The following is a 27,027-nucleotide window of genomic DNA, read 5'->3' on the forward strand; positions in this document are numbered from 1 at the left end:
AGTTACATTCAGTTAACTACATAATCTGTCCTATTTTTCCTCTGGTCATATCCCACTTCTGTAGCTGTCTAAAGTCCTCAACAATGCTATAATGTAGTCACTTCTGATGACTCTAAGCTCTCTGCTTTAAGTTAAACTATAATCTCTCTAGATCCCAAAAACCACTCAAAATTTGTTACTTTTAACTCCCTGCAGACCAGCTTTTTGGGGCTACTAGGCACTGAATACACTGGAGGGACGGAGCCAAAGAAGCTCCTTAAAGGAGGAGTTTTCCCTTTTTTTGGCACAAAGACCTTCACCAACACAGCCTGGGCCTGGAAAAACATTCAGTTTGAATCTATGGTACACATCAAAAAAGGAGACTGACTACAGAGGCAAGTCCAAGATTACGATGCAACTCCGAACTAACAGGCTGGCTCTCTACCGTGGTTGAGGGTAGAATACAAGCAGAGCTCACTGCAACTTAAAAAAAAAAAAAATCCTTTAAGAGTAGTAGTGACAGGAGAGAGATCACCATCAAGAGTTCTACGAACAGGAAACGATGGTAGCAAAACTACTGAGATGACGGTTGGACAGCTGACTTCAAAATGTCTCTCTTCTAGAATAGTTGGGAACAATATATTCCTATTCATTATAGGAAGAGATCAGACTAGGAAAGCGACGTGTGCATACACTTAACGCTGGTTTCCCTGGAAGCATACGGCACCTGATGAATCACCGCACCAAAAAAGAAACCGAGAAGGACACTGGACACACCAAGTGCGACGGACCACAAGCTGTGCCCAACAGCCTCTCTTTCTTGGCAGGTCACAGCTGTTACTCTTTAGCACAGTGATCAGGTATCTCTTTTTTGAAGGAAATTATTTATGCAAAATCTTAAGTTTTCCACTCAAAGACTGAGCATTAAAAAAAAGAAAAAGAAAAGAAATCAGCCACGATGTCACAGGAAGAACCTGCCAAGACACCTTTCTAAACCTTTATTAAAGTTTTATTTCACATGCAAACGTAGACCCTCCACTTTTTGGGACTGACTCAGCATACACTTGCACTTAAAAGCTTAATGCCAAACTTTTGTAGGATTTCCTCCTCTGTTTTAAAAAAAAAAGATATATTAATCTGTAAGAAGTATTCTAGGAAAACTATCAGCATTATGAAATAAATAATAAAGGTAACATCCATTTCTGCGGGCTTCTTAATATTCTACTCCTCTTAGTAAAGTCTATGTTACTCTAAAAAAGAGTAGGGAGGGTGAACAATTTCCGAAAGAATTAAACCTATACAGCACAGTTACGACAAGCTATTTCTCATCTTCAGTAGTATGATTCAGCTGTCATATTATTCAGCTTACAATGAGTGCCTTGTGATAAATTCTCACTGCAAGTGTAACAGTTTCTAAAGAAAGACAAAACAAGCATTTCACAGAAGTTCGATGTCACAAGAAGCTCGTTCCAGAGTCATTAAGAACATCGCAGGTAAAAGGCACTGTGCCAGAGGTAAGAGAGAGAAAGATTAAGTCCCTGCCCTCAAAGTGAACATTTCATGGAGGTGTCAAACATGTAGAACAACAAATTTATGACATTGTAAGAGGGCTATGTGAATTTGAGAAAATAAATGAAAGACCGAGAAGCTGAATGGCACAAACTATACACACGGTAGAAAATGACATAGAACCCCAAATACTGAATCAGTCTCTCAGAAATGAGGCTAGCAGAAAATGTTAATCAAATGATAACAAACTACTGAAATCTCTTAAACCTAATAGTTACAAAATAAACAATCATAAATGAAGATAAAAGCTACAAAAAAAAAAAAATCCTAGATGTTCATTGGAGGACTATTTAACTACCATAAGAGAAAAATTTTTTAAACCCAAATATCCAGTAATAAGGGACTAGCCGTGGGATGGATTCTCATTTCATTAAAATGATGTTAGTGAAAAAAATTTGAGAACAGGAGAAACGGATATAAACTTTTTTAAATCAAAAAATCACACCTACATTATCTCAAGCATGGTAACAGGTGTACAACTTTTTTTAAAGGTCAAAAATAAAATGTTAAAGCTGGCTATTTCTCAGAGGCAGTGAGTTGGTTTCATTTTTAATTCTTCTGTATTCTCCCAAAATTATAGTGTTGTTATATTTCAAACTGGTAAAAAAGTTATGTAAGTCACTGTATTCCAGAATTCTCTTTTAAAACCATTAATAACTCTTTTCATCTTTTTCGGCAGAGACTGTCTCACCCCAAATTCCACAGAGCCTACTCACTGAAACAGGTTAATATCGGCAAGTTGCTTGGAACAGTATCTGGCAGATAGAGAGCAGCTACATCAGGACTTCCCTGATGGCTCAGTGGTAAAGAAAACTGGCCTGCCAATACAGGGGACACAAGTTCCATCCCTGTGCTGGCAAGTTCCCACGTGCTGCACACCAGACTAAGCCAGTGAGCCACAACTACTGAGCCTGCGCGCTGGAACCACTGACGCCCTGGCGCCCTACAGCCTGAGCGCCACAACAGGAGAAGCCACATAAGGCCGAGCGCCACAGCGAGAGAGCAGCGCCTAGAGAAAGCCTTCGTGCACAACCAAGGCCCAGCACAGGCAAAACAAGTAAGTGAACGCTAGAAAAGATAAGTAAGGAGCCATACCAGTGTTCATTTAACCCACGACTTTTAAATTTCCTATGTCCCATCAAAGTAATTAGTGTGTTTTAGAGCTGGTCTATTTTTCATGGCACTTTGACAACAGAACCATGGGTTTTTTTGTTTTTCCCCGCTGAATTCCAGCGTCTTTCAAGAGATGTCAGCTGTCTCCCTTTGAGACTTTTCCTTCAAAGAAAGAGCAGGAGGAAGGGATTCTGTCAAATATAAAATTCTTCAAAGAGAAGATGGGAAATTAATGAAGGGGGTGGAATTTTAAAATATGGTAAACTGTTTCAACATGCACAGAATAGTATCCTTAACATATTAATAAAGAAGTGTCTCACAAATCAACATTTCATGGGATGAAAGTTTAACATTAAGAATATATACTTATCCAGATAAAGAAATGGAGAAATCACATGAACTCTTAATCTGGGACAGGGCTATATGTACCTGGCTATGTTATTTGGAAAAAATGTCTTCATATGTTTTTAGGAGCTGCGTGGAGTGCCTGTGGAGTAGCGGTGGTGCTGAGCGACAACCCAGGGGAAACTCAACCAAAGAAGGCAACCAACTGTTCTACATAATAAAGGAGGGGAAATGTGAACTGGCAAAGTGGAGGAACACTTGAGGGAGAAATCAGGGAACTTAGTGGACTTGTCTTCCCCAAACAAGTATTCAATCAAGTCTATACCACTTACTTATACGCTTTAGTAAAAATGAATTCTCTTATCCAAAATAGTACTGAATTCTACATCTCAGTTGCCCACGACTGCATGCAGACTCAAAAACATGAGGAGACATACCTAGTGGTAAAGAACCCACTCCATATTCTCGCCTGGAGAATCCTACAGACAGAGGAGCCTGGCGGCTTACAGTCCATAGCGCTGCACAGAGTTGGACACAACCGAAGAGACTTTGCACACACACACACACACACACACACACACACACACACGCATGCAGACTCAAGAACTGAACAACAGGGGACATACCTGTCTTATCCACACATACAAACATTCCACTCATGTTTTCATTTTTAGTTTCAACAAACGTATACATGCATAAAGTTTGTGTGAAACAGGTCTACAAGGCTCTTTAAAAATATCAGCCCCCTTGTCCCATTCTCCATTCAGAGGCAACAAGGTACAGGTGACTTTTGTTTAAGTGTCTACTTCCACTTCTACAAAAAATACTTGCAGCGCTCCCGTTTGCTTCTCCAGTTTGAGGTGATACCTATCTGTATCTATAGATAGAGATGTGTAGATGTCTTTTAACATCATTCCTGCCCCCACCCCTAGCACAAGTACACATGCTTCCCAAAGTACTTTTATTTAGAGTATACAAAGAAATGGCAACTCAATAATAACACAACCTAATGGGAAAGTAGACTGATGATCTGAAGAGACACCGTAAGTTACCAGAACCCAAAAGGTCCATCGATGGGTAAATGGATAAACAAACTGCAGTATATCCATGCAATCAATGAGGGGGGTGGAATTTTAAAACATGGTAATATTCTTGTTTTACTATAAACAGTATCAGCAGTAACAAGAGTTGAACTATTAATATATGCAGCATGGATGAATTTCCAATAATTACGCTGAATGAAAGCCAGACAAGGAGCACATACCTTGTGATTCCAGGTACATAAACCTTAGAAAGTTCAAATTAATCTAGAAAGACAGAAAGCAGATTAGTGGTTGCTTTTAGAAAGAAGGTGGTGGGAGAAGAAGAGGGAGGGAAGCTGATTACAAAATGGTACAAGGAAATGTTTAGGGGAATGGCTGTGTTCATCAATGTGACTGTGGAAAGAGTTTCACTGCAAAACACAACAAAACTTGAGTTTTTCATTTTAAATATATGCACTGGACTACATATCAATGATGCCTCAATAAGGCTGGAACAAATTTTCTTTTTTTAATTATGAGGGAAAACAAAAGGACACAAGTTAAATAGGAGTTCTTGACTTGCGTGTGTGGTTTCTGACTAGGGACACTACTGATAGGCTGGTCTGCAGGGGACAGGCTCTTTGGACAGCCCCTCCCGCAAACACAGAGTTGCTTTAGGACTCTTTCGGTCCTTTCTCTTGAGCGTATCAGAGTCCTTAGAGAAGACACTTCAACTCTGGTCAGCATCTTGAAAGCAAAGTGAGGGAAGGGGGCTGAGGATCTTCACAAATACTGAAAAGGCCCACTCACTCTCATTTCAGTGCACTTTGGCAGGGAGAGGGTTAAATGCCAGCGCAAGTCACTTCTGTAACTGGAAGTCTCAGATAAATATACTTATTAAAAAGCTAAACTGTCCCCATGAATGAAACAGCGTATCACCGATGAAACATCAAATGGTAAGTTAAAGGCAAAATTAGGTGGCAAACCTAAACAAACAACTGAAAATTTGGGACAAGGCGGAGGGAGAAGACCACGTAGTGTAGACATACATATTGTTTTAAAAGCCAAAAGTTCCAGGAAAAAAATTAACAGAACTCGGATTTTGCACTTGGTACTTTTTGGGAGGTAACAAATAAACCAAGTGATGTACCCATGGTCACTTGGCTTTTTAGTGGCAACGATAAAACTCAACTTCAAATGTGGAGAGATCTTAAGAACAACGTCACAGAGTTAAAAACCAAAATCAGAAGTTTTAGGTCTAGTCACACACAGGAATACCATGAAAATACATAGGCCCAAGGACTTACTATACAGCACAGGAAACTATACTCACTATTTTGTGACAACCTATAAGGGGAAAGAATGTGAAATTCAGTCATAACTATATATCACTATGTATATATGTGTATATGCACACACACACACACATACACACACATATAGGGCTTCCCTGGTAACTCAGCTGGTAAAGAATCCACCTGCGATCCAGGAGACCCCCTAATTCCTAGGCTGGGAAGATGTGCTGGAGAAGAGACAGGCGCCAGACTATCCCCCCACTCCAGTATTCTTGGCCTTCCCTGGTGGCTCAGCTGATAAATAATCCGCCTGCAATGCGGGAGACCTGGGTTTGATCCCTGGGTTGGGAAGATCCTCTGGAGGATCTATACTCACTATTTTGTGACTATAGATCACTAGGAATTATACTATTTTGTAACCACCTATAAGGTGGAAAGAATGTGAAATTCAGTCATATCTATATATCATATAGATAAAACATAGTTATCTGAATCACCGTGCTTTACACCTGACACATGACACTGTAAAACAGCTATAATTCATTCAATTAAAAAAAAAATAAAGATATACATGCTCTGAGAAAGGTAGGCATTCCTGGCAAAAGGAATGATGTAGCAAGAGTCCAGAGGCAAAAGAGAAATCAGGTGAGCTCCAATGTTCAATATATCTCAGGTCAGTTCAGTTACTCAGTCGTGTCCAACTCTGAGACCCAGTGGACTACAGCACTGCCCATCACCAACTCCCAGAGTTTACTCAAACTCATGCCCACTGAGCCAGTGATGCGAACCAACCATCTCATCCTCTGTCGTCCCCTTCTCCTCTCGCCTTCAATCTTTCGCAGCATCAGGGTATTTTGAAATGAGTCAGTTCTTCGCATCAGGTGGCCAAAGTACTGGGAGTTTCAGCTTCAACATCAGTCCTTCCAATGAATATTCAAGACTGATTTGCTTTAGTTGGACTGGTTGGGTCTCCTTGGCATCCAAGGGACTCTCAAGCATCTTCTCCAACACCACAGTTCAAAAGCATCAATTTTTCGGCATTCACATTTCTTTATAGTCCAACTCTCACATCTATACATGACCACTGGAAAAACCAGAGCTTTGACTAGTCGGACCTTTGTGGGCAAAGAAATGTCTCTGCTTTTTAATATGCTGTCTAGGTTGGTCATAACTTTTCTTCCAAGGAGCAAGTGTCTTTTCATTTCATGGCTGCAGTCACCATCTGCAGTGATTTTGGAGCCCCAAAAAATAAAGTCTGTCACTGTTTCCACTGTTTCCCTATCTATTTCCCATGAAGTGATGGGACCAGATGCCATGATCTTAGTTTTCTGACTGCTGGGTCTTAAGCCAACTTTTTCACTCTCCTCTTTTACTTTCATCAAGAGGCTCTCTAGTTCTTCTTTGCTTTCTGCCATAAGGGTGATGTCATCTGCATATCTGAAGTTACTGATATTTGTCCCAGCAATCTTGATTCTAGCTTGTGCTTCATCCAGCCCAGCATTTCTCATGATGTACTCTGCATATAAGTTAAATAAGCAGGGTAACAATATGCAGCCTTGACGTACTCCTTTTCCTATTTGGAACCAGTATGCTGTTCCATGTGCAGTTCTAACTGCTGCTTCTTGACTTGCCTACAGATTTCTCAAAAGGCAGGTCAGGTGTTCCCATCTCTTTAAGAATTTTCTACAGTTTGCTGTTATCTACACAGCCAAAGGCTTTGGCATAGTCAATAAAGCAGATGTTTTCCTGGAACTCTATTGCTTTTTCAATGATCCAACAGATGCTGGCAATCTGATCTCTGGTTCCTCTGCCTTTTATAAAACCAGCTTGAACATCTGGAAGCTCACGGTTCACCTACTGCTAAAGCCTGGCTTGGAGAATTTTGAGCATTACTTTACTAGCATGTGAGATGAGTGCAACTGTGCAGTAGTTTGAACATTCTTTGGCATTGCCTTTCTTTGGGATTGGAATGAAAACTGACCTTTTCCAGTCCTGTGGCCACTGCAGAGTTTTCCAAATTTGCTGGCATATTGAGTGCGCAGCACTTTCACAGCATCATCTTTGAGGATCTGAAATAGCTCAACTGGAATTCCATCACCTCCACTAGCTTTGTTCACAGCAATACTTCCTAAGGCCCACTTGACTTCACATTCCAGGATGTTTGATCACACGACCGTGATTATCAGAGTCATGAAGATCTTCTTTGCATAGTTCTTCTGTGTATTCTTGCCACCTCTTCTTAATATCTTCTGCTTCTGTTAGGTCCACACTATTTCTGTCCTTTATTGTGCCCATCTTTGCATGAAGAGTTCCCTCGGTATCTCTGATTTTCTTGAAGAGATTTCTAGTCTTTCCCATTGTATTGTTTTCCTCTATTTCTTTGCACTGATCCCTGAAGAAGGCTTTCTTATCTCTCCTTGCTACTCTTTGGAACTCTGCATTCAAATGGGCATATCTTTCCTTTTCACCTTTGCCTTTCCCTTCTCTTATTTTCATAGCTATTTGTAAGGCCTCCTCAGACAACGATTTTGCCTTTTCACATTTCTTTTTCTTGGGCAATGTCTTGATCACTGCCTCCTGTACAATGTCACGAACTTCCATCCATAGCTCTTCAGGCACTCTCTCAGATCTAATCCCTTGCATCTATTTGTCACTTCCACCATATAGTCGTAAGGGATTTGATTTAGGTCATACCTGAATGGTCTAGTGGTTTTCCCTACTTTCTTCAATTTAAGTCTGAATTTGGCAATAAGGAGTTCATGATCTGAGCCACAGTCAGCTCCGGGTCTTATTTTTGCTGCCTGTGTAGAACTTCTCCATCTTTGGCTGCAAGGAATATAATCATTCTAATTTGAGTACTGACCATCTGGTGATGTCCATGTATACAGTCTTCTCTTGTGTTGTTGGAAGAGGGTGTTTGCTATGACCAGTACATTCTCCTGTCAAAATTCTATTAGCCTTTGCCCTGTTTCATTCTGTACTCCAAGGCCAAATCTGCCTGTTACTCCAGGTGTTTCTTGACTTCCTACTTTGGCATTTCAGCCGCCTATAATGAAAAGGACATCTTTTTGGGGTGTTAGTTCTAGAAGGTTAGTTGTAGAAGGTTATAGTGCAGTTTAAGCTTAAGAGCAAGTGAATTTAAACTTTCAATCTACTCTTCATGTAAAAAAGGGCTGGTTGACTGACTGACGTTTGCTTTTCTGATACCTGACATTCAGAGGGTCTGAGGCTGGAGGAGCTCCTTTTCCTGGACTTTGCCAGCATCTCTTCCCCACTTCACTGCTGACATTCCTTGTTCTCAGCCCCCTGTATCTGCCCTTGAACTGAGCAGTTCTCCACCATAGTACTAATTATCTGGAATGTGCAAAGTAAAGTTCCTCAAGTTTGTGATTCCCTTTTTAAACAAAAAAGGGTAGCTAAGGCATCACTCACTTGATTTGGGGTAAAAGTAGGAGAAGAAAGGACAGTGTTACAGCGGAGGAAATGAAAATTTCGCACCAACTTCTGCATAACTATAAGCAAAGCAGCATGGAGTCCATGCAATGCCATCCATGTCTGTCCAGAAGGAAAAGATCCTTCTCTAAGCCATTTATTTCACTTTTGCGGATTCCACTGATGACTTGCCTTCACAGAACTTTAATTTTATTCACTACTAAAACCATCTACCCCCTGTATTATTAACAATTAATTCCTTCTACAATACTTTTTTCTACATTACACCTGTACAGTTTCAGTGGTGCTGAACGCTGGAAAGTGAATAATCTATGAAGAGCAACTTTTTAAAGCATTTAAAACTACCACAGCTTATACACCAAATCTACCTCAATTGTTAATTGCTTAGATGTTTGAAATTATGACTCCAGGTACTACATGAGCATTCAACAGAAATGACAAAGTCAAGGACAGGCTTTCCTGCCTCAACCTAAGGAAGGTACTTGAAGAAAAACCACACTGCTGTGCTCCAACACTTAACAGAAACCATCTACACATCTTCCTGATGCCTACAGTGATACTGCTCCAGGTCATGGGCCAAAAGTCCACCCTCAATTCATGAAAAAGAACTCTCAGAAAATGAGAATCTGCAATAAACTGACATTTAAAAACTTGGCTCCAAGGGTATTCCTATCAATAAAGAGTAACTACAAGAGTATCATATTTTAAACTTTAAAGCATAATATACGCTTTGAATTATGGCATTCTGCATCACACAATATGCTAATGGATAGTAGATGCAAAAACATCTTAAGAACATCAATGCTGATGAAAGGAAAAGATGTCACAGCTAAAAGAAAAGCGAAACTGGTTGTTTTAGGACAAATTTTAGCTAAGAAAGGGGAAAGACTTCCTACATAGAAGCTAAATTTGATTGTCCTAGCAACACCCTACGAAATGTAGCTGCTCTCCAGAAGTAACACAAGTTGTCCTATGAATTCATCTGAGCAAAGTTAACATTTCAAAGGTAAAAAGCCTTTAGAAATTGCCCAAGAAAAATTCTTCCATCTTATCTACTTTACCGTCCGTCAGCTACACAATGTCTAAGTTCTAATCAATATACACACACAAAAAAATACTGACTGAATGTCTGTGGGATAAAACTCTATATATCCTCAAGAACTCAAGTTCTTACCTGAAGTCCCATATTATCCCAAAGACAAAAAGGATATATAATAGATGGGAAATATATGAACCAGACCCACCAATGTAGTGAAATTCACACAAGAAAATTACTGAGCAACAACCTGGGAAAGGCCGACGAATGCTGAGTTTTAAAGGATGGGAACATTTAGATAGGTAAGATCGAGGGTCCTATCGGGGAGAGAAAAAACAGGATGAAGTTACAGCAAAAGGAGGGACAGAGTATATGCAGTATATAGAGAGAGACTGCCAGACTTGACTGGCCCGCAGCAAGAAGCAGTGCTCTCAGCTCCCAGAAACACGATTCCCACTGTGAACAGCATCCCCCAGAGCTGTGCAAAGTGGCGATCCTGGTTTACTCGTTTAGAAAAGTAACAGGTGGAGGCTTCACTAAAAGGGATACGTGAGCAAAATACTAAACACATTTAGACAGGTTCAGTCCATACTACTGTATCAAAGTATGGGAGAAGTCCCAAACAGGAAACTGCATCAGCCAGGCCTAACTCAAATTTCGGGTTTGGCCCTCTCCCTCCATAACCCCTTCCTATTAATATTTCTCAGAATCAGTGTCCTAAGGCCTTCAGAGCCAAGTTCCATCTTGATAAAGAGAAAAACGAGAAACCACTGAGAGTTTTAGTCAAGAAATGACAGCAGGCAAACTATGTAAAAAACACAACAAAACAAAAAATTCTGGCACAAATATCAAAGGTAGATTAAAGCAGCATAAAGCAGCAGATCTACGAATTCTGAGAGTAAAACTGCTTAAAATCCTTCTGGGAGCAAACTCACCCACTGAGTTAATACAATGAGCAATAAATCTACATTGCTAATTATCAAGTTATTTAAAACGCATCTTTTCAACAGTCAAATCCTTTTTAAGATCTACTTTTCAGGGCACGCAACTTTTAGTCCCATATTTGTCAAATCTTTACAGCAGTCATACCAGTTTACAGCTGGAGTATAATCTCAGATTTCACAATGTAAGCAAGCAGTAAACCATCATTTTTTCCTTCTGAGGCCCAAGTGACAAAAATATTAATATAAAGCAGGTATCCCAGATATTGAGATGCCATATTGTTGAAAATTACCCAACTCAGAAATACTAAATAATATTCTTACCAAAGAGGTAACTGCATACTAATGCTTAGAATAACTAACACAGTTCTAGGAAAATTTTAATAAAAATAGCTTTAAAAGAATAAAAGAAATAGCTTTAAAAGGGTTACCTACAATTTATCTGGATCTCCCTGCCAGAAATCTTTATTAGTTTTAATTTCCACAATCATTAGTAAATTATAGCCCACGATTCCTAAATATATTCTAAAGCATAGCCAACAAGCCTAAGTTTTGGGAACAAATGAAGAAACAAATGCTCAGCACAGTCTTGAGATGGACTTGCTTTGCAATTAAGTTCAATATAAAATGTATTTTAAAAACAGATACAGGCTAGTTACTATAGTATCATAAATGAAGCAAAAATAATTGCATTTTAAATCTGGTTTTCAATTGTAATCCATACGGGATATACAGTATTAGACAAAATTAGTTTAAAAGTCAGATCAGTTTATATAAAATGAATCTTACAGTAGATTGCTGAACTACATAAATTGTTATTTAACATTTAAGTAAAACAGCAGTAACTTTTGTTTTCATGCACAGAATGGTAAACTATTTGGTCTTATGTCATTAATATTCTTGAAAGATCATAAAGGACTAACACTGTTTCTGAAGGGATAGCTACTTGTTAACTGAAGTTAATAAGGACCACTACTTATCCACCAATTTATGTCCTTTTAGTTTGAAGGAACATCTGATATAAATGTTCCTTTCAACATAAAATCAGAGCTAGACTAAAGCATAAATATACAGTACTGTACTGACATAGCATTCAGCATTTTTACATAAATAGGCCCCCATTTTCAACTCATTTGGAAATGGCATACACTGGGGCATGAAAACAAAGAGAACATTCTCCTCTTAGGGCTTTTACAGTGCTTAATAAGTAACTTAATAACTATAGATGGATCTTCTGAAAGAAGACAGTGCACACAGATATCACAAATATTTTCAATTTACTGGTTTTACAATGATCACAAAACCAACCAACCCCACAACTCAAACTTGGCTACAACAGTCAAAACTACTTGAAAGCCCGATGTTCAAAGTCAAATAAATCAATAACACCCTTCTAAGTTATAAAGGCATCTCTACTATGCAATATAATTTTAACCTGGATGTAAATTCAACGTCAGTGTTTCTCAAAATGCTGACTGCTGGGCCCCACTCAGATCTGCTGAATCAGATCTGCAGGGGCAACGCCAGGGAATCTGCACTTTCAATAACTCTCCCAGGTGATCCTCCTGCACACACTTTAGAGAACCATCGCCTTTCTTGTGAGATTTCCAACAAGGTTTTGGATTTCGAGAACGAAAATCTCTTCATTTGGGACCTTTTAAAACCAAACTTCGTTACGTACCAAGTTAACATTTCAAAAAGCTTTAGGTAAAAAACATGTGGTGGCAGGGGGAAAAAAAAATGCATGAAAAAATTTACAGCAGTAATTGAAAGAAATTTTCAGTATAGGCCTCTTTTAGTTTTAACTCATGATTTAAGACATCCCTGATCATTTCAAGGACTAACAGGTCTTTGAGAACAAAACTCCTAACTTAAAAATAATCCAATCCACAATATTAAAAATACAGAACTTCAAACATGGTCAAATTCATTTCCTCAGCTGTTAAGCAAATCAGGGTATGAACTGCTTACTTACATTATACCAAATACAAGCAAAGATTAAATTTATAAAGTTAAACCCAAACAAATCTGTTTATATTCCACTATTAAATTTACTCTGGTCGGAAACTGATTTTCATAAACTTATATAACTTTCACAAACTTACATAAACATTTATAATGGAAAGAGCAATGAAGCAAAAACTAGAAGCCACCTAGAGTCCAGTTCTAGTTAATCTAGCTGCTGACTGTATTATATGACCTTAGGGCCCAGACAAATCATTTTACCTATCTAAAAGACAAGAAAAGTATAGCTATCTACTTTGCTCATTTCACAGAATTACTGACTGTGAGAATCAGATGAGATAGTATGTAATACATTCCAAAATACTGTAAAGCATTTTATAACTCAAAGGCATTATCATTAAGAGTGAAATTTGAGAGACACTATCTTTAGATGCCTGCTATAAAAGACTTATTACAGAAACAAGGAACATAAAAACTGACCTTTTAGATTCCATTAGATATTGGACATTATTGTATATATCCTAGAAATTATAAATAAAAAACATAAGAATTTAATTCAGTCATCTGTCTTATGTCCCCACTTATAATAGATCTATTTCTTGTTTAAAAATAGAAACGAAATTAGATGCGCCATGAATTGATAACTGTCAAAACTGGACAGTAAGTATCTTATTCTACTTTCACATTCTGGACAATTTCCATAATAAAAAGTTTAACAACACAACTGTGTATGTGTGTGTATAAAATATTTATAAAAGCTAAAAAATCTTTAAGCTTTTCTTTCAAAATTATTCCCGTATCTATTCCATCATTTTCCTTCCATGTTACCTCAGATTCTATATATCCCAAAATAAGCTACTCTCACAGTACCCTTCTACATATCATGAAACCTATTAGAAAATATTCCCCACAACGGGGCAAGTAAATACTCATACCTAAGCTGCAAAAACTTAATTCTTAGGTTTCTGTATTCTGATCTTACTCCTTTAATTTTTTGCTCATTCATTACAAAATTTCATAATTAAAAAGTGAGAATGAACAGTTTCAACTGCATGTATGTGTAAAAACATAAAGAAAGAGAGGGTTCTCACACACTTTTTGGTTAGTATTGCAAAAGACCACCAAAAGTTGTATCTGGCCATTCCTCTTAAAACCGGTGAACCAATATAATTCAACTCACACGGTAAGAGAATGCTGCACGCAAAATGAAGTTAACATATCTGTCAGACAAAAGAAATCGGTATATTTAACCCCCAAATCAGGATTCTATCAAGATATGAGTAACACTGTATAATTACTCTATATACATCAACCTAATTGCTCAAATGATGTCCTTTAACCTGGGGCCATATTCCATAGACTTACAAGCATAAACTACTTTTCACCTCAAGCAGATTTTTTTACCTTAATAAAATTATCTGGAGCTCAATAGCATATGCTTTACAGTAGCCTATGAAGAAACTGTTCAAGTGTTGAATTAAAAATTAAACGCAGATAGGAATGCTGACAACCTTGCGGCTTGTGATTAAAACTATATTTGGTAATAGTCACACATTTATTCATTCATTACTTGAAAGCTAAATCTTTTTTCAGTTACATCTGCAGTCACAATCATCAGAAGGTATCCCTGTCTGAACTGACAGTGCACCTTAAGTTTTTGATCTGTGAGGGAGGGGGACAGGAAGGAGCAAGTGGTTGGGAAGGAAATCCCATCCATTCAGCTGTCACTACAGCATTTGTTTCCTAAGCATTAAAAACTCCATTTATTTTTATACGAGCTACATTTGAGAAAAGGCACACACAGAAACCACCTTTTCCAATAGGTCTTCCATAACTCTGAGTGTTAAGTACGCCTGCTGAAGTCCTTGTTTGCATTATCTAAAAACAAGTAATTGGAAAACTCGCAAACCATAAAAGGCAAGCTGCTGGAAGATGAAAAACAAAAAAAGAATTACCACGCCTTATTCAAACAAGGTTAATAATTTTGCACATTTACTTTAGAATTTGTTAATATAGCACAGAAGCTAAAAATAATTTATATAACCAGTCATGCTAGTGAGTACCCTTATTTGTGGCAACACCTAGTTTCAAATATCTATTTACAATGAAGCTGTTACTTTCCTTCTTTTCCTAAACAGATCCAAACTATTACTGTCCCTGTTATTTTATAAGCACAAGTCAAATCTAGTTTCTCATCTCATCTCAGAGTTCTATATTAAAATCCCAGGCTTCAGTGAAAAAAACTATGATTTCCCATACAATTGCAGAAACCTCCTTAAAGGAGTGAAGAATTACAAAATACAGAAAAATGAAGACAGTTTCATCTTACACATCTAAATGGGGATGCCAGTAACGACAACAACTCCAACAAAAGTCAAGAAGGCGTAATCTGAATATTCACCATTTTAATAAAAGAATATGCCGAAATCTTAAAATTAAAGGTGGCGCTCTGTCCTCAACTCACCCGATTGTGACTCACTTTTGCAGACTGTATGGTAGGAAATAACTGTTACTTTTCAAAGATCTTTGCAGTTACACCCAAGCCAAAATCAGGACAGAGATCCACCCTTAATTACAGCAATTTAACTGTCTCATGCAAAGCAAGGTAGAAACTAAAACGTCCCCCTGAAATCTTGGCTAAATAAGCCCATTTCATATACAAGTTCTCAAAGGCTCCCTTTAAGGAACATGTTCCTATTTGCTTCAAATCTAAACTCACCAGGACAAAAAAAGAAAAAAAGGGGGGGAGGAGCAGGGGGACCAAATGAAACGCTCAAGTATAAAAAGCAGATTCTCCTCCAATCCCTTTAATTCCCCTCAATCCGCCTCTGCCACACACAAGGGCAGGGAGTCTGGGGAAGAAGGCTGGCAGCAGGGCGAGCGGTGAAGGCCCTTCATTCACTCACGTGGGCCACTATCCAAAGGGTTACACACCCTCTGCCCGACGAGAGCCTCATACAAAGCAGAGCCTCACAAGTACTTCTTATTATAAAATACACCCACGCTGAACAAGAGCTTTATTTTAAAATAAGACTGTCCTCAGGTGGGGGAGGTTAAACACAACAAAGCCTTCCATATTGAAAGGCAGACAGTCCAAATAGATGCATATACCTACACTCCGAGGAAGAAAAATCCATAGAACTAATTTATCATGAACAGCAATCGATACCAACAGGGGCCATTAGATTATTAATAAACCCAGAAAAGTAGCGCGCACAGCGGCCCGAGGTGGCTGTCTGCTGTGCTCCCACCCCAGGAAGGGCACAATTACGCCTGCAGAGGAGGACCAAGGCTTCCGCTGGTTGAAAGACCCCCCTGGCACCTCTGGCCCGCCCCGGCACCGCTGCACCGCACAGGATTCGTGCACTCCCGGCGTTGCCAGTTCCGAGACGCACTCCTGGCGTCTGCCAGGTGCCAGAAAACTGGTGAATGAAATGCGCACAGACACCAACCTGGCCAAGGACCGCGGCGCAGAACCAGGGGTCGCTAACTAGCCTAGCCAGAGGATTCGCCTACAGGATGGAATCAAGGGAGCACACCCCCCCCACACACACACCCCCGCGAATGCGGTTCCTATTGACCCTTCCAAAAAAAGAGTAGAGGACGCAAGGTTTTTTTTTCTTTCTTTTAAACTAAGTCTAAGAACGCAAATCGGACGGAAGCAACCATGAACATCCTGGGGGCCAGACTGGAGACGCCGGGAGAAAGGCGAGGCGGTTCTCCAACTCCCGGGGAATCATCGTCCGGTGTGACACATATCAGTTAGCCAGCCCTCGTCGGGGGTCCGCTCTCCGCCCGCGGAGCGCCAGTGGGGCCGAAGCCAGGGATTAGAGGGGTGACCCTCCCGGGGCGCGGGGAAGGAGTGCCGGGCACCGCTGCCCTCAAGGTCACCAGGCGCCGGGGCGGGGGCGGCCGGCCGCAGGATGGGCTACGGCGCGGCCGAGGCGGCTCAGAGAAGCCATAAAAAGCTGCGGGTATAGACGCGAAGTCCCACCGAGCCCCGTCCCTCGAGCCCTAGGCGGGGACACCCGGTCGGACACGGCGCTGAGGCGCACGCCGAGGAACCCGCTCACCTTTACGATCTGCCGGGGCGGGCGCAGCGGGAGACCACCTGCGAGGGGCCCCGCGGACCGCCCCCGCCAACTTCTCCCGAATCGCCGCTGTCCGCGGAGAACCCAGGGGTCAGAATCCCCGCCGCGACGCCCGGACCTCCGCGTTCCGCCCGGCCTCCCCCGCAGGTGACCTGCCCAGCCGCCCCCGCCGCTGGCGGGCGGCGGCCGCGACTCACCTCTCCCGGCAGCAGGAACCATTTTCCGAAGGGGAAAGAAAGGGGAGGCTGCAGGAGGGTCGGGGGAGAGAGCGGTGGGAGCTGCGGGAAGCACGAGATCGAGGGCTCGGTCCTCGGCTAATCCGCAGACGGCTCGGAGGACTTGGGGCGCCACGCGGAGGATCGGCTGCACCTCGAGGATGAGGTGACCGCGCAGCCGAGAGGCTCGGCGTCCACCAGCCTGGGCTCCCTACTCACGCTGCACTGCGAGGAGGCGGCAGCGGCGGAGGAGGAGGCGGCGCCCGGGCCGGCCCCCGCCCAGAGCCCGGCAGCCGCCGAGTGGCCGCCCGCGTTCCCGCAGGACCCGCCTCCCGGGCTCCGCAGAGCCGCACATAGGGCGCGCCGCGCTCAGCACGGGCAGCTCCGCCGGCCTCACGCCGCCGTCCGCAAAGGCAGCGGCGGGCGGGGGTACAGCCCCCTCGTTGAACAGCGCAGCCCGACCCCCTCGGGGAGGGACCCGCAGCCCCCGGAGAGCACACCACCGAGCACGAGGGGGGCTGCGCGAAGCTTCAGGCAGGGGCCCCGTTTGCACCCGGTGGCCCGCAGGATTGCCGGGGGAGGCAAGGGGAGGAGGACGCTCACCCGTTCCGGTCTGGCGCTCCCTTCTCTCCACACCCTCTTGCCTCCCGCTCCACGCTGGCGGCGCAGCTGCTGCCGCTGCCACTGCCGCCGCCGCCGCCGAAGCTCGAGCCGCCGCCGCTGCCGCCTTGGCTAGGCGCGGTCACGTGACGCGGCCCGCGGGGAGCCTGGGGGCGGGCAGGCGCGCGCGCGCGCGCGCGCGGGAGGAAGCGCGACTCGGACGGAGACTGGGAGTCGAGCGTCGCGGAGAGGGCGTTTAAGGGGAAGACCCGGCGAGCGCGTTCCCGGCTGGCGAGCACGCGCCCAACGATTAGAACTTGCCGCGCGGCGGGGAAAGGGTGGCCGGAGTGAGGGGCGGGGGACTCGCGCCTCCGCGCGCCTCTCCCTCTCTTCCTCCGCTGAGCGCCCCGACCGGCCGCTGCCCCCGCCCCCTCCTGCTCGCCCCTTTCCTCCAGTCGCTGTCAGCGATTGGCTGAGAGGCTCTGACGTCCGTGTTTCCATGACGTATCAGGGCGGGGGGGGCAGGGGGGACAGTGGGGGGAAGAGGGGGTGGCTCGGACGCGGGGGGCGGTGACTCCGTCAGTCACAGCCGCTGTTTCAGCGCGGCTCCGGGCGGCTCCCGCGACTGCGGAGGCTGGAAAGCGATGACTGCCGCAGGCAGACTTGATCACCCTTCACCTTGGGGCCACCCCAGGGCCTGCGCCTCTCCTAGCCCGGGAGCCAGGCGGGCTGGCGGGTGAGCTAGGGTGAGCCCTCCATGCCAGGACAGGTTAACGTTGACCCCCGCGTCCGCGGACATTAGAGCGGCTTCCTCCGCCGCGTCTCTGCTCCACTCAGTACTGGACTCAGTGCCTGTCTTGGGCCGTGACTCACGCTCCGGACGACAAAAGTGCCACCCAACTCGGTCCCCTTCTTGTGGAACGATAGCCCATACCCCGCGCAGGCTCGGGGCGCCCCATCTCTGTTCCTGCAGGTCGGGCCCGTAGACTCCGGGGATCCCCGCTGCAGCGCCCAAAGGGTTAACCCAGTTGTTTGGCGGGTGCACACAGGCCCGTGATGGTCTGCGCTCAGAATCCCCGCGTTTTTGTTTGGCGTTTGCTTTTTCTACCTATGCCAAGCTGTTGGCTCTTTTAATTCACTTGTGGCATCTCGACCCAGCACTCTTCTTTGCGGGGGTCGGGGGGGCGAGGGGTGATACACGGGGTAACGCGATAATTGAGATGCTGAAAGGTAACATGTTTTTCGCCAACCTTCAAGAGATTTTGCAAGTTAGTAAAAAACCACCGTAGTGACATCTTTAAGAATAAAACGGTTTTTCTTTCCTACACAACACATACACACGTGTAAACACTTGTACCTTACCTAAGACATCCTGCTCCATCTTCCTCATCACCTCTGACCTGTCGCCGCTGCTTTAGAGACTATGTCAATGTTATTTTCAATGCCACTTAGATCAGAAAGATAAGTTCATCAGAGACTCCTTTCTACTCACTCCAGGGCTGGAAAAAGTAATGTCTATAACGTCTTCCTGAAAAACAAATAGGTGATACGAAGGACTTTATTTTATTTTGTTTGTTCACTCTGATAGTGTTTAAAATATTTTTGAAGGATTAAAAACTAAATATGTGAAAAGTTAAAAAAAACACCAAGTTAACCTTGCTGAAAAAATTTTATCAATTTACGTATCTTTCCAGGTCAAACAGTGCCAACATTTTGAGCTGTGCCCTAGACATGCAAAATAAGCACTGGGCATGATGATAGTTTTTTTTTTTTTCTCTCTGTCTTTAATCACTGTTAAGAAATTGGTGGTGGGTACAACAGCCATTCCTGACACTATTTCTAAACTTCTTAACAGAAGAACAGATTAACTTTTCTAAACGGCTTAGAGACATTTAAGAATCACTGGCTTTTGTCCAACTTTTCCTCCAATAGAAAATTGAATTATGTATTCTACTTTAATCAAGAATTTGACATTAAAGTAATATATGATTCATTACTATAGTGCACTAGCAAAATGGGAAATAGATTAAACTAGGATCTGTTCACTTTGTGGGTTTGTTGCAGTCCCAGATAATAAAATGTATGCTGATAAGTGTTGCGGTTGTGAAAAGTTACTCAACATCTTCACTTTAAAACATGATTTCAATAGAGTTTTCATGTATGGGACTCATATACATATATGGCTGGTGGCTTAGCTGCTAAGTCCTGTCTGACTCTTGTGACCCCATGGGCTGCAGCCTGTCAGGCTCCTCTGTCCATAGGATTTCCTTATCCCAGAACATATTTATATGCATTTTAATGACATGTGAGTTACATGCAATAGTATATGTTTACTGTCATAATTAAGATGATTATACTGTGTCATTTGGTTTTTATAATTTCAAGTAGCAATATATAAATAATTATACACATTAAATTAGGAAATTCATCTTTTTTTCCCAAAAGTTTAGCAATGAAACCTTCTTAATGGCATATTTTTCATTGTTAAAAGTAAAGAGTTTTGGTTTGCTTAATTAGCATTTACGTAAAAAAATGAAGCTACTTACAAGATGCCACTGTGTTTGATATAATCATATCCTTTTAATCTAATACTTCACTTATTTTATGGGTTTAATTGATCCGGAGATATATCACTGCATAAGAACAAAATAATGGTGCAATTTATTGTTGAAATACTTAATTTTGCAAAATTATCTGAATACAATTTAAATATCTTTTTTGGTTACAATGAAAAACAGTATATAAAGATATTTAAATCCTATGGCAAGTTACCATTTGAATTGTTAACATTGTTTGAAGACAGACTGTGTATTCAAAATGATGTATTTTGCAAACTGTTAAAAAGTATGTTCCATTTTGTTGTTCAGTTGCCAAGTTGTGTCTGACTTGGTGACCCCATGGATTGCAGCACGCCAGACTTCTGTGTCACTCACCATCTCCCACAGTTTGCCCAAGTTCATGTTCACTGAATTGGTGATGCCATCCAACCATCTCATCTTGTGTTGCCCTCTTCTGCTTTCAATCTTTCCCAGCATCAGAGTCTTTTCCAAATGTTCCATTTAGTGGCATAAATCTAAACTATTGACATCTTTTCTGATAAGTTGATTAGTTCAATATGAACTAATCTTGTATAACTCATGGAGAGAGCTTTCTAAAACCCTCAATGTAATTAAGTGTAAATGGAAGCATTTGACTCTTTATTCCCTCAAAAATTCTGTCACATGCACCTAGCAAGGGGACAAAATACATACATACCAACAGCAGCATATTTTAAAACCATATCATTTCCCAAAATACACATTTATACATATGCGAATGTGTCACTTCTAATCACTTCAGACTGTTAAAGAAAGCTGACAGGTGTACGGAGGTAGGAGAGGAAAAATATTCAATGCTTCACAGAAAGTAGTTGTGTGTGTTCTCAAATTTCCACTAACCTTGGTCACCAGAGAGAGATATGAAGAGAAACATTACTTAGCCGAAAACAACAGAGAACTGTTATCTATTAGTTCTGAATTAAATGATGAATGATTACAGGTAACCCTAGAATAAGAATTTTCAAGTCACAGAATGGAAAATTTTTATAGATGAAAAATGTGAGCAGTTAGATGTCAAAATTTGATGGAATTATTTAATGTCCTGTACTCTTCAAGGTATAAGGCTTTTTTTTTTTTTCCTACCCCATATGTAATATCTAGGTCATGGGTTATGGCACTAAATCTAAATTCCAGAGAATCAAAAAAAAAAAAAGAGGGAGGAGCTCTTACTTAAATGTTGTTGAGGAAGACTTCCTACAGGAGGATTTGGACCTGATTTGTGCCACAAAATGTCTAGGAGATTCAAATTAATGCAAAATAAGATTGGCAATAGAAATGCCAGGAAATGTACTGAGAATAAACAGGTTTACCATGTCCATTTTCCTATCCTTGTAGTATCTATGGGCATCCCTGCTGGCTCAGGTAGTAAAGAATCTGCCTGCAATACAGGAGACCCAGGTTCAATCTCTGGGTTGACAAGATCCCCTGGAGAAGTAAATGGCAACCCACTCCAATAATTCTTGCCTGGAGAATTTCATGGACAGAGGAGCCTGGTGGGCTACAGTCCATGGATAACAAAGAGTTGGACACAACTGAGCGACTAACACTTTATTATCTATGAAACAGATTTCTACCTTTGTTATATTTCACTTCCTTGAGTAACTCATTTATTTTTCTAGTAGTAATGGTGAGTTACAGTGCATCTAGGCTTGTTGTGATGTTTGGTGAGTTGTTTATGTACAGCTCTTAGAATATATGGTGTGTACTAAATGCTCAATAAATGTTATCATTATTATTAGTAAGCATATAGTCTTAATCACTTATTAGAAAGTGAATGTGCTATAAACAAGAAAGTATATTTCTATTTCATTAGTAAGTAGGGACTTATTCTAACATTAAAAGTTCAGGGGTAGGTGATAATATGATTGATTTAGCTGTTGAACACAGACATCAAGGATCCACACTCACAGCTTTCTGGTCCACCCTCCCTGATCTGTGTTTACTTCAGTATGTTTTTATGCTAAAAATAGGAAAATCAGAAGGATTTTCTCACATCTGTGGTACATTTTACATTTTTCAGATGTAGTGTTTATGTTGTTATTGTTGTTGTTCAGTCACTAAGTTGTGTCTGATTCTTTGTGAGCCCCGTAAACTGCAGCACACCAGTCTTCCTTGTCCTTCACTATCTTCTGGAGTTTACTTAAACTCACATCCATTGAGTCGGTGATGCCATCCAACCATCTCATCCTCTGCCGCCCCCTTCTCCTCTTGCCCTCGATCATTCCCATCATTAGAGTCTTTTGCAATGAGTCATCTCTTCCCATCAGGTGACCAAAGTATTGGAGCTTCAGCATCAGTCTTTCCAATGAATATTCAGGGTTGAATCCCTTTAGGATTGACTGGTTGGATCTCCTTGCTGTCCAAGGGACTCTCAAGAGTCTTCTCCAGCACCACAGTGGTTTTATATAATTTTTCTTTATTGCCTACCTTTCCTTTGAAACTCCTCCTTTATTTCTCAAGATATCAGAATGTGGGGCAGAATCACCTGTGTGAACTTCGCAGTGCAGGTTCCTGGAGCCAGCGTGGCAGAGCTTCTGATTCAGACTGTTTGGAGTGGAACTACAGCATCTACACTTTCGGCAGTTCCCTTAGGTGACTCTGAGAAGGCGATGGCACCCCACTCCAGTACTCTTGCCTGGAGAATCCCATGGACGGAGGAGCCTGGTGCGCTGCCGTCCGTGGGGTCGTGAAGAGTCGGACACGACTGAGCGACTTCACTTTCACTTTTCACTTTCATGCATTGGAGAAGGAAATGGCAACCCACTCTAGTGTTCTTGCCTGGAGAATCCCAGGGACGGGGGAGCCTGGTGGGCTGCCGTCCATGGGGTCTCGAAGAGTCAGACACGACTGAAGCGACTTAGCAGTAGCAGTTAGGTGGCTCTGGTGCCCTCACAGTCTCTGTTTCCCCTCTTCGTCATGCCATTCTCTTATTGTGTTTCTCATTAGTTCTTCTTTGTCTTTCCCTGTTTCCAACAGTGAGTTCTTATACTTAAGCATTTCTATCCTAACTTTCATAAAATTTACCTATTTGCATGACTTCAGACCCTTGAGGGTAAGGATAATGTTAATCATTAATTTATTCATTAATCATTTGTTGATCTTGACAGTTATCCTCCCAGCATACTAAGGAAGAAAAACATAGAAGATACCTACTTAGGAGGCATTAGCACTGACATCGGGAGAAGGCGATGGCACCCCACTCCAGTACTCTTGCCTGGAAAATTCCATGGGTGGAGTAGCCTGGTGGGCTGCAGTCCATGGGGTCGCAAAGAGTCAGACACGACTGAGCGCCCTCACTTTCACTTTTCACTTTCATGCATTGGAGAAGGAAATGACACCCCACTCCAGTGTTCTTGCCTGGAGAATCCCAGGGACGGGGGAGCCATCTATGGGGTTGCACAGAGTCGGACACGACGGAAGCGACTTAGCAGTAGCAGCAGCAGCAGCATTGACACAGTAATTAATCTATCTTTTTATACAAAGAAACTTTTATTAAGCATTTATTACACACCAGGCTTAATAAGATCTGGCACATAATAGGTGATTAAAATAAAATTAGTTTGAAATGAATAAACAAATGAACTATCGCCTCTCCAATGATGAATTCTAAATGTTTATTCACTGCCTTGTTCTTTTATTCTGGTGACCTGAGGGAACTCCTTTCAGGGTCTTTTTTTTTTTCTTCCAGGTAGAAATAAAGTTGAACCTTGAACAACACAGCTGTTAAGGGGCACCCACACTCCCAGAAGTTGAAAATCTGCCTATAACTTTAGAGTCAGCCTTCCTTCTGTGCCAGAGGTTCTGAATCCTCAGATTCAATCAACTGCAAATGGAGCAGTACTATAGTATATATGTACCAAAAAAAAAAAAAAAAATCCACGTGTAAGTGAACCCAAACCCATGTGTTCAAGGGTGACCTATGTTGAAAAAAAAAAAAAAAGCCAATTTACCAATCATCAAAAACCAGGTCAGAAAGTCAATTTGTTGACATATGTGGTTTTGATGGTGAGGAAAGCTGATAATGCTGGGGAGTGTGCAGATCAGAATAAGATAGGTTCTAAGACAGAGGGGAGTCACTTTGGAAAGAAAAAGGAGCATCTGTTTCTCTGATGTAGAAGAAAAAGGCAAGAAGAAAAGAGTGTGAGAAAGTTTAGAGGAGGGGTGACTCAGGAGTTGAAGTTTAGAGGAGGGGTGACTCAGGGACACAAATGCCATCTTAATATTCATAATGCAATCTTAGGTGTTTATGGTCATAAGCCAGAACTGAATAAGGTTAAGGAAGTACTGGAATGGGCTGATGATAGAAACTGAAGGGTGAGCAAAGGATAAAATGTTACCCAAGGCCCAGGCAAATTTAGCATACAATTTTATAGCAATATAGGTTTGCACAATATTCTCTGGTGACTCAGAGCTGGGGTTTCCCATTGTGGTTACAGTTGTTAAGAGTTCAAGGGAGTCTGGTGCAGTTCTTCTCAGTAGGGATGGTCATGGGCCCTGATAATTGGACTGTATTAGTCAGCCAGGGCTGCCATAATAACACACCACATGCTGGATGGATGACTTAAGGTACTTAAGTTTACTTTCTTACAATTCTGCAGGCTAGAAGTCCAGTGAGTGAAAGTGTTAGTCACCTCAACTGTGTCCGACTCTTTTGACCCCAGGGACTGTAGCCTGCCAAGGCTCCTCTGTCTGCGAAATTCCCAAGGCAAGAATACTGGAGTGAGTCGTCCTTTCCTTCTCCAGGGGATCTTCCCAATGCAGGGAAAGAACTCAGGTCTCCCGCACTGCAGGCAGATTCTTTACGATCTAAGCCACCAGGGAAGCCCCTAGGAGTCCAAGATCTGACTCTTTGCTTTGCATTTCTCTTTTGGAATCTGTGGCTTCCAGGTTCTCACACTCTGCCAGTAACCGTGCTGGTAAATACTCGTTTCAGTAGCTCTTTAAACTCCAGTGACCGTGTCCTCATGATCTTCTGCTTGCCTCTCCAGTTTCTGACCCAGTGAGTAGACTTACTTCTCACATCTATTTATACTCACTTCTGCTTACTTATTGCTTAGTTTCTGACCTCCCTGGTTCATCTTGAATTTTACTTAGGCCTGTTTCTTGAAAAAATGCTCTGATGGCTGATTACCTTGTCTTGTCAAGATTTTCACTTTGTCTGCCTCTCTGGCTTTCCCAGTTCCAAACTCTAGCCCCCTTTTAATGTTCTGCTACCCTCACACGCAGTCCCTGAATTGAGTTATATGTCTGGCCACTGGCATTTCATTTCTTATATAATTCACCTAACTTTTTATATTTAAATTTTAAAATATTTATTATATTCCTTGTTTCTGTGTAAGCTATATGAAGCCACTTTACCATTGAATAAAGAGTTTATCACAGCAAAATTATTTCTCCAAGTAATAGTGCCTCATTTATAGGACTACAACAATACTTCAACACTAAACAATCTAACAACAAGGATGAAAATTTTATCATTCTGGTTTGGGGTGTTAAATTCTCTTTGAACTATCATTATCCTACTGATAAAGCATGTGTACATGGCCTTCTGTATTCCTGGGAACGTTTTTTGAGGTTGTTCTGTCACTAAGTCATGTCTGACTCTTTGTGACACCATGGACTATAGCATGCTGGGCTTCCCTTTCCTTCACTGTCTCCCAGACTTTGCTCAAACTGATGTCCATTAAGTTGGTGATGCCATCCAATCATCTCATTCTCTGACACCCCCTTCTCCTCCTGTCAATTTTTCCCAGTACCAGGGTCTTTTCCAATGAGTTGGCTCTTTGCATCAGGTGGCCAAAATATTGGAGCCTCAGCATCAGCCTCAGTCCTTCCAATGAAGATTCAAGGTTGATTTCCTTTAGGATTGACTGGTTGGATCTCCTTGCTGTCCAAGGGCCTCTCAAGAGCCTTCTCCAGCACCACGATTCGAAAGTATCAATTCTTTGGCACTCAGCCTTCTTCATTGAGGTCTTCATTGAGGTAGTCCTATTCTAACTGAAGATCTCTGTGATCATACCCTGATAAAACCAGTGTAAAAGATTGTATCACTTGTCCAAAGTGGTTCTCGCTGGGAGGCATAAAAGGAAGGAGAACATAGAGGGTCTGGACCCAGGGAATATGTACATCCAGTAGCCTCAACAAGTCATAAAGTAACAATAAAAATAATTCCAAAGAAATACCTAAATATGTGACAGTATAGTACATATTGTGTAAACTCATGCCAAGAGAATTAAACTGAATATCATGTGAAAGATGAATCTTAAACTTGGGTTTGAGGAGGAGGCAAAATGACATTTAGAAACAGCTTGAGCTTTGATGGAAATCAGGCCTGGATGCAAATCCCAGTTCTGAAATTTGCCAGTTATGTGACTTTGAACAAGTGCCTTCACTATTCTGATTCTTTGGTTCTCCCTGTGTAAACGGAGACAGTCTTCTGGTGTGGCTGTAAGTATAAAATTAAATCATGTAGTTGTTTCTAGTAGACATTAAATGAATATGTATTTATATTCAACTCCCATTTAACTGCCAATTTTATATTGTCTTCATATTTTGTAGTATATATGCAAATAATACAATTTACTGGAAAATGTAGAAAATATAGTCAAATTGAATACAGCTTAAAAGGGACTTTATTAAAATTTTATAATCTATATTCTTCACCACCAGTAGTCATGTATGGATGTGAGAGTTGGACCATAAAGAAGGCTGAGCACTGGAGAACTGATGCTCTCAAACTGTGGTGTTGGAGAAGAGTCTTGAGAGTCTTTTGGACTGAAAGGAAATCCAACCAGTCAATCCTAAAG

The 27,027-nt window shown here is 41.8% G+C and overlaps 1 protein-coding gene across 9 annotated transcripts in view; it reads right to left on the minus strand.

The window, feature by feature from the left end:
* Positions 1-18,044, minus strand: part of ATP2B1 (ATPase plasma membrane Ca2+ transporting 1) — a 134,417-nt gene extending 116,373 nt beyond the window's left edge. For 6 of the 9 annotated variants that reach the window (XM_060414021.1, XM_042246596.1, XM_042246598.1 and 3 more), the window contains exon 1: positions 17,007-17,251. The gene's annotated coding sequence lies outside the window, so the exon portion shown is untranslated. Of the gene's footprint in view, positions 1-17,006; positions 17,252-17,627 lie in introns of those variants that run through there. The other 3 variants (XM_060414019.1, XM_042246594.1, XM_060414023.1) reach the window with 1 other exon arrangement.
* Between the last annotated feature and the right edge of the window lie 8,983 nt (positions 18,045-27,027).

Source organism: Ovis aries, chromosome 3, assembly GCF_016772045.2.
Source record: "Ovis aries strain OAR_USU_Benz2616 breed Rambouillet chromosome 3, ARS-UI_Ramb_v3.0, whole genome shotgun sequence".
Classification (NCBI taxonomy): domain Eukaryota; kingdom Metazoa; phylum Chordata; class Mammalia; order Artiodactyla; family Bovidae; genus Ovis; species Ovis aries.